Genomic DNA, 17,104 nt, shown 5'->3' on the forward strand with positions numbered 1-17,104 from the left:
TACATATATAATTTATTTCTATATTGTTTATCAAATGCCCAATTTTTGATCTAATTTATTTAATCATTTTGCATAAGAAGTGTGCATGAAAACAATGTTATGACAATAAAATAAAAGATATTTTCGAGAAGAAAGCAAAAAAATAAATTTCAGATTCGTTATATGAAGCTAAAAAAAAACACCTGATTGGATATGAAAAGATTTATGGATAATCTTTTTAAAGAAGTAGAAGGCTCCTAAATTTAAGATGAAGAGTGAACAAGCAAACACAATCTGAGCCTCTCAAAAGGTTAGCTCGCTGCACACCACAAGACCTATAAAGTTTTCTCTGCATCGACAGAGAATGGTAATTTTTACTTTTATTTTACTTGGTCTTATTTAAATGCGATTGAGCTATTATCCAACTCTTATTTATTAATTTTTCAGGAAAAATTAAAAGGAGGACCAATGTCTCATGTTGAGGTCTGTGTGGAGACAAGAAGAAAAAGAAGAAGGACGATTCAAGAGAATGATGAGTCAAGCCACATGGAGAGGAGACATATGGAAGATTATAACTTTAAGACTATTGTGTTTTCTTTAATATTAATTTATCTTTTTATATATTATGCTTATTATTTTTATTTCAGGAAGGATATCATAGATGTTTGGATGAATAGCGCCAGACACAACCTGCTTTTCAGGATGGTACCCCAAATTCAATTGTCACCCGATGATATGACTTCAATATTATTATGCCCCGCAATATTATTTCGATATTACGTCCCGCAGTATTATATTACGATTATGTTACGTCTTGCAGTATTTTTATTACGAGGATGTTACACCTGGCAGAATTACATTACGATGATGTTACGCTTCGCAGTATTAAATTATGACGATGTTGCACCCTGTAGTATTGTACGTTGACTTTATCGTAAGGTAATTGATATCAATCCAAGGAAAAGATTATTTGGAGATTATATGGATTGTGCTATTTCAAATAAGTAATGAGTAAATTCGTGAAGGTGAGAGGATATGCAAATCGAAGAATCGACATCTTGGGATAAAATACAGTCCGAGCTATAATACCTGGTAAGTATGGACTAGTACCATACAAGGTACCATAGGACCGTGATAGTATGATGTATAAAGTATATTATAAAAATTAAGTAGAATTTTTAGTAATTTGAGACAATTATTAATTTTACGGGTAATTGATTAATTACCAGGTAACGAGACATTACCTAATTACCTAATAAATGAATAAAAATTAAATATCACACTCCTACCCCATGTGGCATCTATCCACATTATCAAAAAATGATTAAGAGTCATTCCTTGATTAGGTGTCACAAGGATACAAATTCCTTTCATTTTCAAGACTTTGGATATCAAAGTCTTTCAAATTCCTTTCATTTTTCAAGACTTTCCATTGAACGTAATCCATCCTTATACTCCTTCAACTTTCCATTCTCAAAATCATTGAAGATAAGGTTTTATATGTTAATCAACGTGACTTCTACCATTCCAATAAATCCAGCAAGAACTTTAGAGTTTTAGCAACAGAAAAGTTTCACAGTTACAAAGGAGTACGATGCAATCTTTTTCAAGAATATCATACGAATTTTCCCTACTATAGGTATGTTAAGGCTATCCTTTCTTTCTTTTGACATGATCTATACGACACAAACGAAACGTGCAAATGCATAATTTCCATACACGACTCTATTCATAGAAATATTAGAGATACTTATGTTCTTGATTTCCCATATGTCATATTATTCTATCATCTCTTCATGGGTCTCAGAAAAATGCGTAAGTTGAAAAAGTTTACTTCATGATATTATTTAAAGGCATAATAGTCTTATCACACTCTAAGAGATTTTATTGACGTACTTTTCATGCATTGCATTCATGTACATTGACCCATAACCAGATGACATTATATATGCGTATATATATATATATATATATATATATATATATATATATATATATATATGCATATGGGATATGTGAAAAGGTTATGACGTTATATACGCACCACCACCTGATCAACTGGTATACGTTGATGATTTGCCTATAGTGGCCGAGATGATATGATGGGATGCCCTCAGATGCTTGATTATGTTATGAACGTATATACCCATCATGGTATGAAATTTACATGCATATGCACGATATTATAATATTAAATAATTCACATAGTTATTCAGATATATACACTACTGGAAAATGAGCCTATGGCAACGGATTTGTTGCAACGGTTAGGAAACCGTTGCTACAGATGACTTATTGCCACGGTTTTAACCATTACCTAAGGTTTTGGATGTAATTAGTACACTTTAGCAACCAAACCGTTGCCATTGTACAATAACCGTTGCCGTAATATTTTCTATAGCCACGGTTTACTTAACCGTTACATTTTATTTATCTGTGGCAACGGTTGAATGTTATTGGAACGGTTAATGTTCCCCTAAAATTTTTCGCTCTTTTTCGCTAAACCCGCCAAAATTCTCTTTCTTTAATAACTTTTTTTACTTTTGCTTTCTAATTTTAATATGTAGTACTTATAAATTTACTTAAACCGACAACTTTTATTTCTATTCTTAAAAACTAAAATTAGAAGACCCTATTCGCTTCATACCCCTCTTCTAAACACCTCATACCCCTCTCTTTCTAACCCCATAGACTCCTCTCTTTCTAATCCCTTTCACTAACCCATTCACTCTAATATTTTAGATCCGGTCATTTTTCCCTTGATTTTTCAATTAGAGAAATCTTTCAAATCCAAACAGACCCAATTAAAACAGTTAGATTTATCCCCAAATCCAAATAGATCTGTGTCCGTTTTGCAAACCTTCAGTTTATCTGCTCAACATCGTCTTATTCAATCAATATCGGTGGCCTGTGAATTCAATGGCGAAAATCTTCAACGAAAAGGCAGTCTCTGAGAAATTGACTTTAGTTGTAAGTTTTTCTTTTTTCAATTTGGGTATTTTTCTTCTTTAATCGTTCTTTTTTCTCTAATATTTAGGGTGTGGTTAGTGTATTAAATCTTACTTTTTGGTAGCTACGATGCAATGATTTTCTCTGAAATAATCATTTTCTGGAAAGTGATGGAAATTGATGTCGGATTTTCAGAAAGGGCATAGCTAGTGATTGTATCTTAATTTCTTTTGTTGCTGATGCTAAAAAATGCCTTTTGTTATCTAAAAAGTCTGTACCTTCTGATTTGGGGTTACTCTATTTTGCTTCAAGATTCAATTTTATTCTCTATTGAATTTGATTAATTACGTATCCCCAGAAGAAGAAAAAAGAGAAACAAATAGGATAAGGTTGTGTGTCCTTGTAAGCATTTTAGCAATAAAATGGGAAGAATGAGAAGTTCGCTACTAAAGGGACAACGAGAAAGTTAGCTGCATAGGAGGGTTAGAAAAATACAAGGCAGTAAGCATAAATTTGGGTCGATTTGTTTGTTATACTAGACCAAGGTTTGACCCAATGTCCTTATGATCAAATTACCTCTGCTCATATTTCATACTATACAATTTCTTTATATTAATTAATCTTGACAAAGGTTTGTTTGTGGTCCGGCTTTTTTCGGACTCGTGCATAGTGGGAGCTTAGTATACCGGGCTGCCCTTTTTTCATGTGACACTGTGGCATTCTTTTCTTTTTTATCCACTCATTTTAAATCAATAAATTTGTATACAAACAAAAGTATTTTACACGTGACAAAAAAGTAACAGTGATGCTAATTATTTCCTTATAATCGTTTTAGGCTTAATATATACTTTACCTTCTAACTTGTATGAAAAATCTTTTTGCACACTTTGAATTTTCTTTAGACGCTTTAATTTATCAGAAAAAAATTACCCTGTTGTAGGTGCTGTCATCCAATCCATTTTTAAGAAGGTTCGTTGTATCATTCTTCAAATGTTTCTGCTTTGCATTCCTCTTCTCGTGTGGACTGCTGACTGTGGACTTGCTGTACCAGAAGAACATAAGCATAACTAATAGCGAAATATTTGAAAATTCCACACCATCAAACTTACAAAAAAATGAGAGAACTTTGCTGAATTGTCATTATGTTATTACCATTCGAAGTAAAACCAAAATAGGACAAGGTTGTGGTCCTTGTAAGAATTCATAAATCAAATATTAGTTATTCACATGTTGGTATGAGTTATGAATTTGCTATGGAAAGTCATCATTAGAGGATAATTACATCAGCATTTTCACATATTAATGTGCTTCATCATATTTTTAACTGGAATAATCTAAATAAGTGTGCTTCATCAAGGATGACGATGAGGTTTATTCTCTGTCCTAGGATAATTAGGGAAATATTATAAAATTATATAAGACTATATTCATATAACAGTTCCCTAAAATCCTAAGATAGAGAATAAACTTTATTGCTATTCTTGATCCCATAGGTTCCTATGAAATCATCTTTTTGTTGCTAACTTTTTGCATTCTTACCTTGATCTGGTTTGCTTGTAACATTCTCTATTCCAGTTTGTTTGGAGAAATTATGAGAATCGGATGAAGAAAAAACACTTTGAAGCCTATGAGAATGACGAGCTTCGAAGGGAGAATAGGCCTGTAGATGTTTCGGAGTCTCACTTTAAGGATCTTCTTGAATATTGGAACTCTGGTCACCACAAGGTAATTACATCCATTCTTTTTGTGACCTATTATCTACTTGTTTCTTGGTTTACTTTATGTGAAGGATTGGTTGTAAAAGGGAAACAGTAAAGTTTCAAAAGGGCAAAAGGGAAGTTCTTCTGCACAAAAAGCTGCTATCCAGCTAATCAATCGACTAGTAACAATCAAGGTAAGTACGTACCAAATGTTATACCTCTTCTTCTATAGTTCTATTTCTTCTTCTTCTCCTCCTCCTTCCTTGTGCTGCTTCTTCGGCTTCTTCTACCACCGTTTTCCTTGTTTGCATCTATAGGTGCTTACAACACAAATACAATACAATTTTTTTTTCTTTCGTTGGTTTAAGCCTTACTTTCAGAAAAGTTTTGAGTCATGTGTTACCAAAAAAGCCTATTCTTCTATTTGCTATGTATAGATGCTGTTTGTTGTTGATTGTTATAATGGACGCTGATGTTATAGTTTCGCTAGCAGTATACCAGTGATTTTAAAACTAGTATTTTTAATGATATCATGTTGCCAAGTCTTAGTTTGTTTTGGCATTACAAAGGTTTTCCTTTTGCAAATGATGCTTTTGATTCTAGAGATTCTAGAATTGTTGTTAAATGATTTTGTTAATTTAATTAGCTTTTGATTTCCATGTTTGAAAGTAATCTCTAACTGATGCTGGTCTATAATGAGCGTTATATATTGTGACCGTTATGTGTAAGCTACTCGTCCCTTAATGGTCAACCTACTGTTATGTAGTGGATATAGTAGTAGGTTTAACTTGTTATTCACAAATGTTTCTTATGTTTTTTTTTCATAGTAGTGATTGTCAGCTCAAATTTCTTATCATCAGAATCATGCATAGTCCATCCTTCATGCTGCAGTTATATGGGTTTTATTTTTCTAGCTCAATAATTGGTCCAAAAGATTTGGCCTCTTTTAGGCCAATGCCCTGGTCATCGCATAGGGAATCAAGTGGACCATATTCACAGTTTCGTATTGCTCTCTCACTTTTTAAAATTCTTCTAGTAGTTTGATTTGTTGCCTTTGCCTAGCGGGATCAACTTGTGCAAAAATGTTCGTCCCGAGACTGCAACCAGTGTTTATTTAAGTTTTTTCCTTACTCTTGCTTACAAACTAGTTCATTTACAGTGTTGCAGCTTGTTCCTAGGCTCATGACTAGCATCTTGTATGTCCTATCTTTTCTTTTTCTTTTTTGTTCCATATATTTAGTCCAGGCATTCAATATCTTTTGGTGCTATGAGTATTCTTAGACCGGATTCTCTTGAAGGGTAATGACTTTAATTATCTCTCTTTTGTAGGTGGAGTAGATTAAGAAATGGAAGATGAAAGTAGTGATGATCTAGTCCTTATGTTAGATGAATTTTGAATTGCTATAGATGACTGTTCTAGGAATTATTTGTTATTAAATTTTGAAACTTACTATATTGAAATGTATTAGACTTATGGACTTCGGGTAGAACATTTGATTTATGGATATTATGAGCTTGTTATTATTAATAGTTTTATTTTGTATTTTTTAAATTTTAGTGTTATTCTATAGATAAAAATTTATTTACAACAGGGGCTATATTTCTTTTAAATGAATTGTTACAATAGCCTATGCAAACCGTTGCAATAGGACACAAATGGTGTTCTATTAGAGAACATAAACCGTTGCAATAGGTCTAGTAATCTGTTCCAAATTGTCCTAAAACCGTTCCACTAGGTAGTTAAAACTGTTGCAATAGCATTTTCTTCATTGTTGTAGTTTAGTATAAACCGTAACAATACAAATAAAACCGTTACAATAGCTTAAAGAAACTGTTGTTATATCCATACATAACCGTAACAATAGCTTACATAAGTGTTGTATTAGATTATATGGTAACGGTTATGAACCGTTGCTTACAAAATATAGTAACAATTTTAAACCATTCCAATTGGAAAGAATAATCGTTCCAACAGAGAAAGGAAAAACCGTTGCGATAGACGTCTCTCTAGCAACGAAGATAAAAACTGTTGCAAGAACCGTTCCTATAGCTCTATTGGCACGCGGGCAGATGTAACGGTTTGTAAATCGTTGCAATATCTCTATGGCAATGGTTTATCTACCTTTTAGAACGGTTTTCCATGCGTTACCATAAACTAATTTTTCACTAGTGATATGTTAAGTCTTTTACTCCATGTTTCTCTCATGTCTACTAGTTACTAATTTTTATTCCTTACATACTCGGTACATTATTTGTACTGACGTCTATTTTGCTTGGGGACGCTTCGTTTCATGCCTACATGTCCTGATAGACAAGTCGAGAGTCCTCCAAATAGGCTGTCAGCCCAGCGGAAGGTGTTGGTGCGCTCCATTTGCTCCGGAGTTACTTCTTTTGTCAGTATGATTAGTACATGATTTGATTGGTATGGTGGGACTTTCTCCCGACCTTTATGATATTATGTATTCTTAGAGGCTTGTAGAAAGATGTCATGTATACAGATACTTGTATGGCCTTGTCGGCCTATGTTTCGAGTATATAAAGAATCATGTCGGCCTTATAGGCTCGTACTTCATATGTATATGTTCGTATTCCCTCATGCTTTATTCCGGTTCATTTACCTATAATAGAATGATATGAAAAATACATTATGTTGGTACTCGATTGAGTAAGGTATCGGGTGTCCGTCACGGCCCATCGGTTTGGGTCATGACAAAAGTGGTATCAGAGCAGTTCTATTATAGGGATGTCTACAAGCCGTGTCTAGTAGAGTCTTGTTTATGGGTGTGTCGTGCACCACACTTATAAGCAGGAGGCTACAAGGTATTTAGGACTGTCACTCTTTCTTCTCACTCTAGATCGTGTGGTAGAGCTCAGTTGTAAGAATACAAATTCCTAACTTCTATTTTATTCGTAATAAGATGATACCTACATCTAGAAGGACAGTCGGTAAAAGACATGGCTATGGAAGAGTTGAGTCAGAGGAAATCTACTTTGCATCATGCTTATGATAAGTAAATGTGAGGTCTTCAGCAGATCATGTGCGTACTTAAAGGTGTAAGCCTCTTGATAAAGAGACTTGAGGTAAGAATACCTATCAATTTTAATGGTGAAAGACAATGAGAGATTCAGAAGATAAATGTAAGTTTCAACAAGTAAAAGAAGTAAGATGAAGATGAGTACGAGGCGCACAGTTAATGAAGGTTAACTGTGTTTATAATTCAGGCAGAGGAATATAAGCTTTTTGAGTTATATTCAACAGTAATAAAGGTATGTATAATTGGGCGTACCTATCTCAATTATGCCCTATGGAGGGCTAACAAGTGTAGTTTAAGAAAAGGACGGAATAGCAGGATCCAACTGGGGTTAGAGTAACCCTAGATGGTAGATGGATTATTTGTATTAGTTGACATAGTTGACATATAAGAAGTATATTGCAAAAGTACTAATAAATCTCCTTGTGAGATATCCAGATGGTGCACTCTAAAATAGTACAGCTATATATGAGTACTTTAGAAGATAGGCACTGAAACCCTGAAAGGGATAAATATTACCTTAGTGTGACCCTCGTCCCTAGTAGATCAAGAATGTTGAGAAACCCGAAGAGCCGATGGATGAAGCAAGGGGAGCAAAAAACAAAAGAATATCTTGCTGAAGTTTTCACAAGAAAGGGATAGGCAGAAATATTAGTAGAGTAATGAGAAGAGAGATAAGGAAGAATTATGAGCAAGATGCGACACATGGATGGCAACGGTAGATCAAAAAGATAATGGTATTACCGGGTCCATAGTCAGATGAAGGAAGAGACGAGAGGTGATAGGCCTCAAGGAAACAAAAGAGTATAGGCCACAAAGTCATATCCTCATTTCAAGAAGTAAGTTCGTGACTCTAACGTGATTACCAGTAGGAAAAGCTAGACCCCAGAATAGTAGAGGTCAGTATGGGTTGGTGAACAATATAAACTAAACATGAATTAGGGATTGAGTGATTTGATAATAGTTGGCATCATGAGAATTTCAGATTTTATTCCGGCGATAGTAGAATGGATAACAGAAGCAGATTCATGAGAAATTCAAAGAATGATCATTCAGGAAGATGCTTCCCTAAAGTAAGCAATGTGAGCAAAATTAAGCTTAAGAGACTGTACGTGCCAGTTATAGTAATTTCCACCTCGCGAGTAAGGAATTTCGTTATCCTTAGTACAGATGGATTACCGTGAGGAGATTAAGGGTCATCGATGATGTGACAAGACGCCAAAGATGAAAAGGTAAAACATCTATAGGTAGATCGTCATAGCGTTAAATCTTAGTACTTCCCTAAAAGGGTAGAATATTGAGTAATGTGGTATTAAGTCAAAATTAAGTTGTTTTAGTAATTATAGAATAGTAAAGGAAGGATGCAATAAAACGAAAAAGGGATGAGATTGCACTTATTGAAAGCCTACAAATATGCTACAATACCAGAGCATTATGTAAACACGATGTCAGAGAAAGGAAGTAATGGTTCCTGCCCGAGATATTATTGATTAATAAAGGAAATGACCCAAGAAAGATTACGCGGAATATTGATACGGGAATGGCCAACAAGCAATTAGTAGTTGATTCAAAAAGAGCCTAGCTATGGCTAGACAAGAGAATACAGACAAATCAATAGACCGTACAAGATAAACATAGGGAACCACAATATAGGGAATTCAACCTCACAGTTATGATAATGTGGTCCTTGAAAAATATCCATATAGGAGTTGGGGAAGTTAAAAAGGTAATGTATGAGTGTTATGGAAATAAAAAAAGTGTCAGCGAGAAGACAGTCAAAATATCAGTTCAGGAGTAACCCTACAAGCACATGGTCTTGGAGATAAGTAACCACGGGTAATTATAGGCGAGGAAGAACATAAAAAATTCTGTCAGGCATACGATGGGATAAACTCACAGCCTTACAAGAGTTAGAGGACCCCCCCCCCCCAAGTAACACAATGAAAGACTAGTTGAGGAAATAAGGAAGATGGCTTCAACCAAAGCACAATGACCTAAAGAAGAAAGGGTTATGTAACAACAGTTTAACTAAAAAATTGTATGCACTCCAAAAGAAATTTGCACCTACCATGGCTAATTAACGGGGAGTAAAACCAAAAGTAATATTCGAGACCATATGAGTTGCACAAAAACTTTGGCATGCGTGATAACTCAGATAAGCTAAGTATGCACGCAAAAGGGGGCAAAAAGACCAGGAAAAATAATTGCTTATATTTGAAGAAAGATGAAATGGAATGAAAGGAATTATTCGATCAATGATCCATAGTTGGTTACCTTCTGAACGCACCTAAGGGTTCGGAGTTTTATACATGCAGCATATATAGCTGTAGAAGATTCTGGTATACGTTAAAAGAAAGAATTGAGCTCAGGTCATAAACGAAGGAATAAATTGTTAAAGGATTTGTATCATGCATATTCCTTAATTCCCATAAACGTGAACCCCAGAGCGGGAGATAATTTAAGCTGACATAAAATCCGGTCAGAAGAAGGAGGAAACTAAAGAGTTACATCAACAAAGTAAATTAGGAATTCGGTTGTTGGACCCAGAAATTACAAAAATCGTGATCGAGAATATTGTAGAATTACTCTCCGAGGTACAATAGAAATAGTACAGTAGCCAGATTCTATAATGGCTCTACGATAGAGCCAGTTAGAAGAGTACCAGTATGAAGCTGCCACTAGATTGTGTATGCACCAGAGGTGCAAGTATTATAGTAGAGCTTCAAGTTATGGACGTAAATTACACCTAGGTGGAAGGGAGGTCATGAAAGAGATAGAAGATACAATGTGATATTTTAAGGTAAGTAAGGTAAAGGTGAACAATGTACGAGATACTCAAAGGCAAAAAATCGTGAATAGTCCATTCTTCAGATAAAAGGCTAGAACACGGGGATTCAGTATCTTGGAATAATAGCGGCATTGTCACTAGCATATCTTCCATCCTATGGTCTAGGTATCAAAAAACCTGACTAAGAGAGTAAAGAAGTGTTAGGGACGATGTGAGGTCTCACTTGACGTTCCAAAATGACATAAGGAAATCTATGATGCAAGGAAGTTGAAAGATTGCAAGTAATATAAATAGAGTTGTGTAGGTCGCAAGATATTATATGGGGAAGCGACAAAGTTCTAGAAGACATAAGTAAGGATAAGAACGGGAGAGTGAGAAGGTAACGATAATGGACAAGTACTCAGGATTAAGCTCATGAAAATAAGAAGAATAGATGATTTCTCTAAGTTATACAAAGCTCACTATAACCTGAATAAACTCAAGGGGAGTCTAAGACTAATAGCATTGAGAAGAGATGGCATGTTGCCCTAGTAATAGAATGAGGGTGTAATTGTGATAGATAAAGGATGACGTTTGGGCCTTCGATTGAGCAATGATTTGAAGAAAGGAATTCATGAATTGTACGGGATTAAATTTACTCACGTAAGGTGAATCCCATTGGGATGCTAGGAAATACGGTTATGGAGGTACAGTATTGTCCCCAAGTGGGTCAGGAAAATTACTTCAAATGTTCCCTAGTGATTACGTAAGAAGTTTGAAGTTATCAGTGGTAAATTGTAGATCAATATTGAGGTGAATCAATAATGGATGGACAAAATTCATAAAGTATGAGATACGATTAGGCCGTCATTCTTAAGATAAAAAGTAATGAGGGAGCATTAAAGGACTTAGATTTATACATATGTGATAAACAACGAAAGTAACCGGGAGTTGGTAGCAGACCTCATTAAGGATAAATTGAGGTAAGAGTTATGGTATAGTATGAGTTACCTAGGTGGAGTAAAGTCAAACGGATGGATGAACAAAACAAGGTGTAGCAATATTCATGAGTTCAACAAAGTACCGAACGAAGAATTTCGGTATACCCATAGATGCCCAGAGGAACATCTTATCAAGCTCTATATATATATGTTTACCAAGTGAGGCCTATAGGTTGGCTACAATCTGGAGGAAAAAGGAAAGAAGAGTCACATAGACGTACTCAAGAGGAAAAAGTCATACAGACTACATGACAGAAGGTAGCAAAAGTTATGAGATTAGAAGAATATCGATCACAGGCCATAATGTAAGAAAGAGACCTACAGGTAGGAATACCCTAGACTTTGGATTTGTTCATAGAACAACTGCCTAAATGGCGAGGAGAGTATTAAGGTATTCACAAGAACTATAAGTTATGAAAATGATAAGAGCATCAGTCAATATCTGAAGATGAATGTTCCAAATGGGGGAATGATGTTACGCTCCGAAATATTACTTCAATATTACGTCCCGCAGTATTATATTACGATTATGTTACATCTTGCAAAATTTTATTACGAGGATGTTACGTCTGGCAGTATTACATTACGATGATGTTACGCTTTGCAGTATTAAATTACGACGATGTTGCACCCAGTAGTATTGTACGTTGAATTTGTCGTAAGGTAATTGACATCAGTCCAAAGAAAAGATTATTTAGAGATTATAAGGATTATGTTATTTCAAAAAAGTAATGAGTAAATTCGTGAAGGTGAGAGGATAAGCAAATCGAAGAAAATGAATTTCACCGAAGTTCGACATTTTGGGATAAAATACGGTCCGAGCTATAATACCCGGTATTTATGGACTAGTACCATATAAGGTACTATAGGACCGTGATAGTATGATGTATAAAGTATATTATAAAAATTAAGTAGAATTTTAAGTAATTTGAGACAATTCTTAATTTTACGGGTAATTGGTTAATTACCGGGTAACGACGCATTACCTAATTACCTAATAATAGAATAAAAACTTAATATCCCACCCCACCCCACGTGGCATCTAGCCACATTATCAAGAAATGACTAAGAGTTATTCCTTGATTAGGTGTCACAAGGATCCAAATTCCTTTCATTTTCAAGACTTTGGATATCAAAGTCTTTCAAATTCCTTTCATTTTTCAAGACATTGCATTGAACGTTATCCAGCCTTATACTATCACGACCCCAAACCGGACCCGGTCATGATGGCACCTCTTGTGAAGACAAGGCAAGCCGACACAATTTCCAAATTCATTTTTAACAATTTCAATAATTGAATTTAAATCATTTATAAGAAATAAATCCCAAAATTTAGCGAAATAAACAAGTGCGGGAATAGATACAGCTCGACATCGGGGTGCCACAAGTCATGAGCATCTGCTAAGGTCTAAATACAACGGAAATTCTGAAAAATATACTAAATATAGTCTAATGAAATCAAGAGGGAGAAAAGTAGTGCTGCGAACGTCGGGCAGCTATGTTGCTAAACTCCGATGAGTCTACCTCTGAGCAACCAATACCCGCTACCGGGTTCAGAAATACCTGAATTTGCACACAAGGTGCAGAGAATAATGTGAGTATTCCGACTCAGTGAGTAATAACAATAAATGAAGACTGGGCAATAATAAATCACGTAAGGCATGTCAATAGGCTATAAAAAAGCAGTATAAAGCCAGTAAAACAATGAAACCATAAAAAAACATGTAATGTCATCTTAGTTCAATTTAAGCTTCTTTAAAATGCCTTTTTAACAGTTAAGCAAGTAAATGGCAGGCAACTAGAAAAGATAAACACATAAAGAACTACCCCTCGGGAACAATACCAATAGATTTAGCCCCTCGGGCACAATACCAATAGAATTAGCCCCTCGGGCAAACACATAGAACAATACCAGCCTCTCGAGCTATATCTCATATCACAATGGGTACCCGCGCTCACTGGGGGTGTGCAAACTCCTGGAGGGGCCCCTTACGGCCCAAGCATAATATCAAGCCATCTCGTGGCATCATCACCCGGCTCTCGATCTCATATCAACAAGCCACCTCGTGGCGTACAAATCTCAGGCCCTCGGCCTCATAATCATAATCTGTGTTTCCTCACAACATAGGCCCTCGGCCTTACTCAGTCAGAATCTCATAAGCCACTCGGGCAATAATAAAAACATGATGCTCAGCCCAAAATATCATTTAATATATCATTTTAAGTGTTAAAACAGAGTAACCATGGCTGAGTTATGAAAACAGTAAATTATAGCATGACTGAGTACAAGTATAAAGTCAAGACAGTGAGGAAATAGCAGTAAAAATCCCCTAAGGGTTCAAATAATTGGCACGAGGCCCAAATATGGCATTCAGCCCAAAACATGCTGATAGCAAACAGTTTTTTTAATCAAATACGCAGTAAAATAGTCATTCGGGATAGACTACATCACAATCCCCAATGGTGCACGACCCCAAGCTCGCCATCTAGCGTGTGCGTCACCTCAATATAGCACCACGATGTGCAATCCGAGTTTCATACCCTCAAGACAACATTAAAAATTATTACTCACCTCGATTCGGTCTAAACTCTAGCCCGCGATGCCTTTGCTACTCGAATCAGCCTCAACTTGCATCGAATCTATCCAAATCAGAATCACGACGTCAAAATATGCTACGGGAACGAAGCCCATGTGAAAATAATCAATTTACAACATCAATCCCGAAATCGCTCAAACCCGATCCAGGGCCCACACCTCGGAACTCGACAAAAATTACATCAATAGAATCCTCGTCCTCCCACGAGTCTATACGTATCAAGAACATCAAAATCGGACCTCAAATGGCCCCTCAAATCCCCACTCAAAGGTCTCTTAATCTCAAGCCTTAATTACCCATTTTGCACTGCTTTCTCCCAAAATTTCACCACCAATTAGGCCTTTAATCACATATAAATGAGTTATGAAGTCAAAATCTTACCTCCATGAGATTATCCTTTGGTTTCCTCTTCAATTAGCTCTCCAAAGTTTTCTCCTGAATGAAATATGCTGAAAACCCACTAAAAATCACAAAAGGAACCTTTTATACTCTCTGACCCAGGCATTTTCGCACCTGCTGTCCTTTTAATACTTCTGCGGTCCCGCTTCTGCGGCTAATCCACCGCATCTTCGGATTTTCATTTAAATGATGATTTCCGCATCTGCGTTAAAACATCGCACCTGCACTACCGCAAGTGCGCCCACGTCACTGCTTCTGCGGTTCTTGAAGAACTCCTTCTTGGCCGCATCTGCGGCTGCCTTCCGTTTTTGCGAGCATTGCACGTGTGGCCTCCCAATCGCAGGTGCAGTTGTGACAGCAACAATATGCTTCAATTGTCCCAACTCAACTTCAAACCTTCTGCCAACCATCCGAAATCGCCCCGAGGCCTCCGGAACCTCAACCAAAAGCACAAACCAGTCATATAACACTACCCAAACTTATACCAATCTCCAAAATACCTCAAACAACATCTAATCCATCAAATCACATCGAATTCAAGCCTAAGGTTCTAAAATCTTCCGAATTTTGCTTTTGATCAAAAAGTCTACCAAACCACGTCCAAATGACCTGAAATTTTGCGCACACATCCGAAATAACACAACGGACCTACTGCAACTTTTGGATTTTTATTCCGACCACTATGTCAAAATCTCACATATCAACCGGAAAACGCTAAAATCCCAATTTCGCCAATTCAAGCCTAAACCTTCCACGAACCTCCAAAACACATTCTGATTATGCTTCTAAGTCCTAAATCACCTAATAGAGCTAACCAGATCATAAAATTTCTGATCCGAGATCATATACCATTAGGTCAAAACATGGTCAAATCTTTCAAATTTTAAACTTCATACTGAGGACTGTTCTTCCAATTTGATTCTGATTACCCCAAAAACCAAAATCGACGATTCACATAAGTCAAAATACATCACACAGGGCTAGTCAAGCCTGAGAACTGGCAAGCGAAGTGCAAAAGCTCAAAACGACCGGTCGGGTTGTTGCATCCTCCCCCATTTAAACATACGTTCGTCCTCGAACGTGCCTATAGTTGTTCCAAAAGCCAACAAATCGTTGATTAACCATACCATGCAGATACCCGGGGGTGATCCCACGTCACCCTATCTCATATTGGTCTGATACCACAGCGTAACTGAAATTTCACAATCCAACCTAGCCCATAAACCTTAGAACCATATTTCCACTTCTGAAATCATCCACAAGATCAAAATCTCACATCTATACTCTGAATAAGCCCGAACAAGCAGTAATAACCCATACCTTCAACCTCAGGTGCAACTACATGATATACCACATAACTCAAACACTTGTAGCGATAACTTCTAATCACAGCAGCTACACATAACAACATAATACCAATAGTAAACCTCTTATCTGTCGACGCCCCTTTTTTGTCTAACCATGGGGGTCAGAAATCGGGTATACGACATTTGGAGGACAACTCTATTCCCTTTCGAGAATTGGATTTAGAAGTTGAAGAGTCGCCACCTAATGATTATAGTGCATTAGGACACTTTAAGAAGGGTTTGAGATGAAGAGACCAGAGATTAGGGTAATGGCTAGAAATTATTCCAAGGGGAAGGTGTTAGGCACCCCTTAAGATCCACTAGTGTAGTTCCCGACCATGTTATAATTGTGACTTTACAAGTAAACAATCAAGGCTCAAATAAGGATTCGCACATAACATTGCGACCAAGTTGAAAATTTTCGAAGGTAAGTAGAGAGGGCAGAGATTCATGAAAAAGAGATTTGAACAGTTTTACAAGAAGAGATGAAAGCAACTAAAGGGAGGGGGAGTCCTAAGTTTATATTAATATGGATCACTTCAATGCAATACCCAGCGATCACTCCTCAGAAGAAGGGTCGCACGTGATATTAGCGCATTGGTCATCATATCCATATCTACCCTTCCCACCCCGTTAAGGTATTTAAACGCGATCAGTCTCGTTTACTTATTGCATGCTAGTACCCGTCCCAACCTATCAGTCCCGGGGTATCAGGACTTCTAATCCTAAAGGGGAAGGAAAGGGATATAGGCATATATGGGGTTCAAAGGTTAAAATTCTAATTGCGACATACAAAACAAGTAACAAATATAAGAATGAACAAAACAAATAGGTAAGGCTCAAGTAAACCCCTCAATCAAACAAACACTTAGTTTAGCATGTCTTGGCACATACTGATTTGGTCTTTAAATTAAACTTAAACAGCGAACAGACTGGTTCAACCCATATGTTTAGATAGAAAGTCTGCATTAGGAAACTTGGATCCAATTGTCAGAAATTAAGGTATTTCAAGCGAGTGATTTAAAAGGCACTGGTTTCAGGAAAGAGTAGTCTAATGCAGAGGAGTTTTGAAAAGAAAGTATGGACTGCAGTAAAAATAAAACATAGAAATGGTTGTGAAAGAGTTTCAGAGATAGAAATATCTAAGGAAAGGGTAAGTTGCAACTGTTTTAAAAGACAATTTCAGGGTCTGAGTAAAACATTTAGACAGAATGTTTAGAAAGAAACCGTTTCAGAAAAAAAGATGCCGATTTGAGGGATTTAAAAGCATACCGAGTCAGGAGAGTTTTTGTCAAAGAATTAAGACTTCTGAAATCGTTGCTGTATTAAGACGT

This window comes from Nicotiana sylvestris, chromosome 6, assembly GCF_000393655.2.
Source record: "Nicotiana sylvestris chromosome 6, ASM39365v2, whole genome shotgun sequence".
NCBI lineage: Eukaryota > Viridiplantae > Streptophyta > Magnoliopsida > Solanales > Solanaceae > Nicotiana > Nicotiana sylvestris.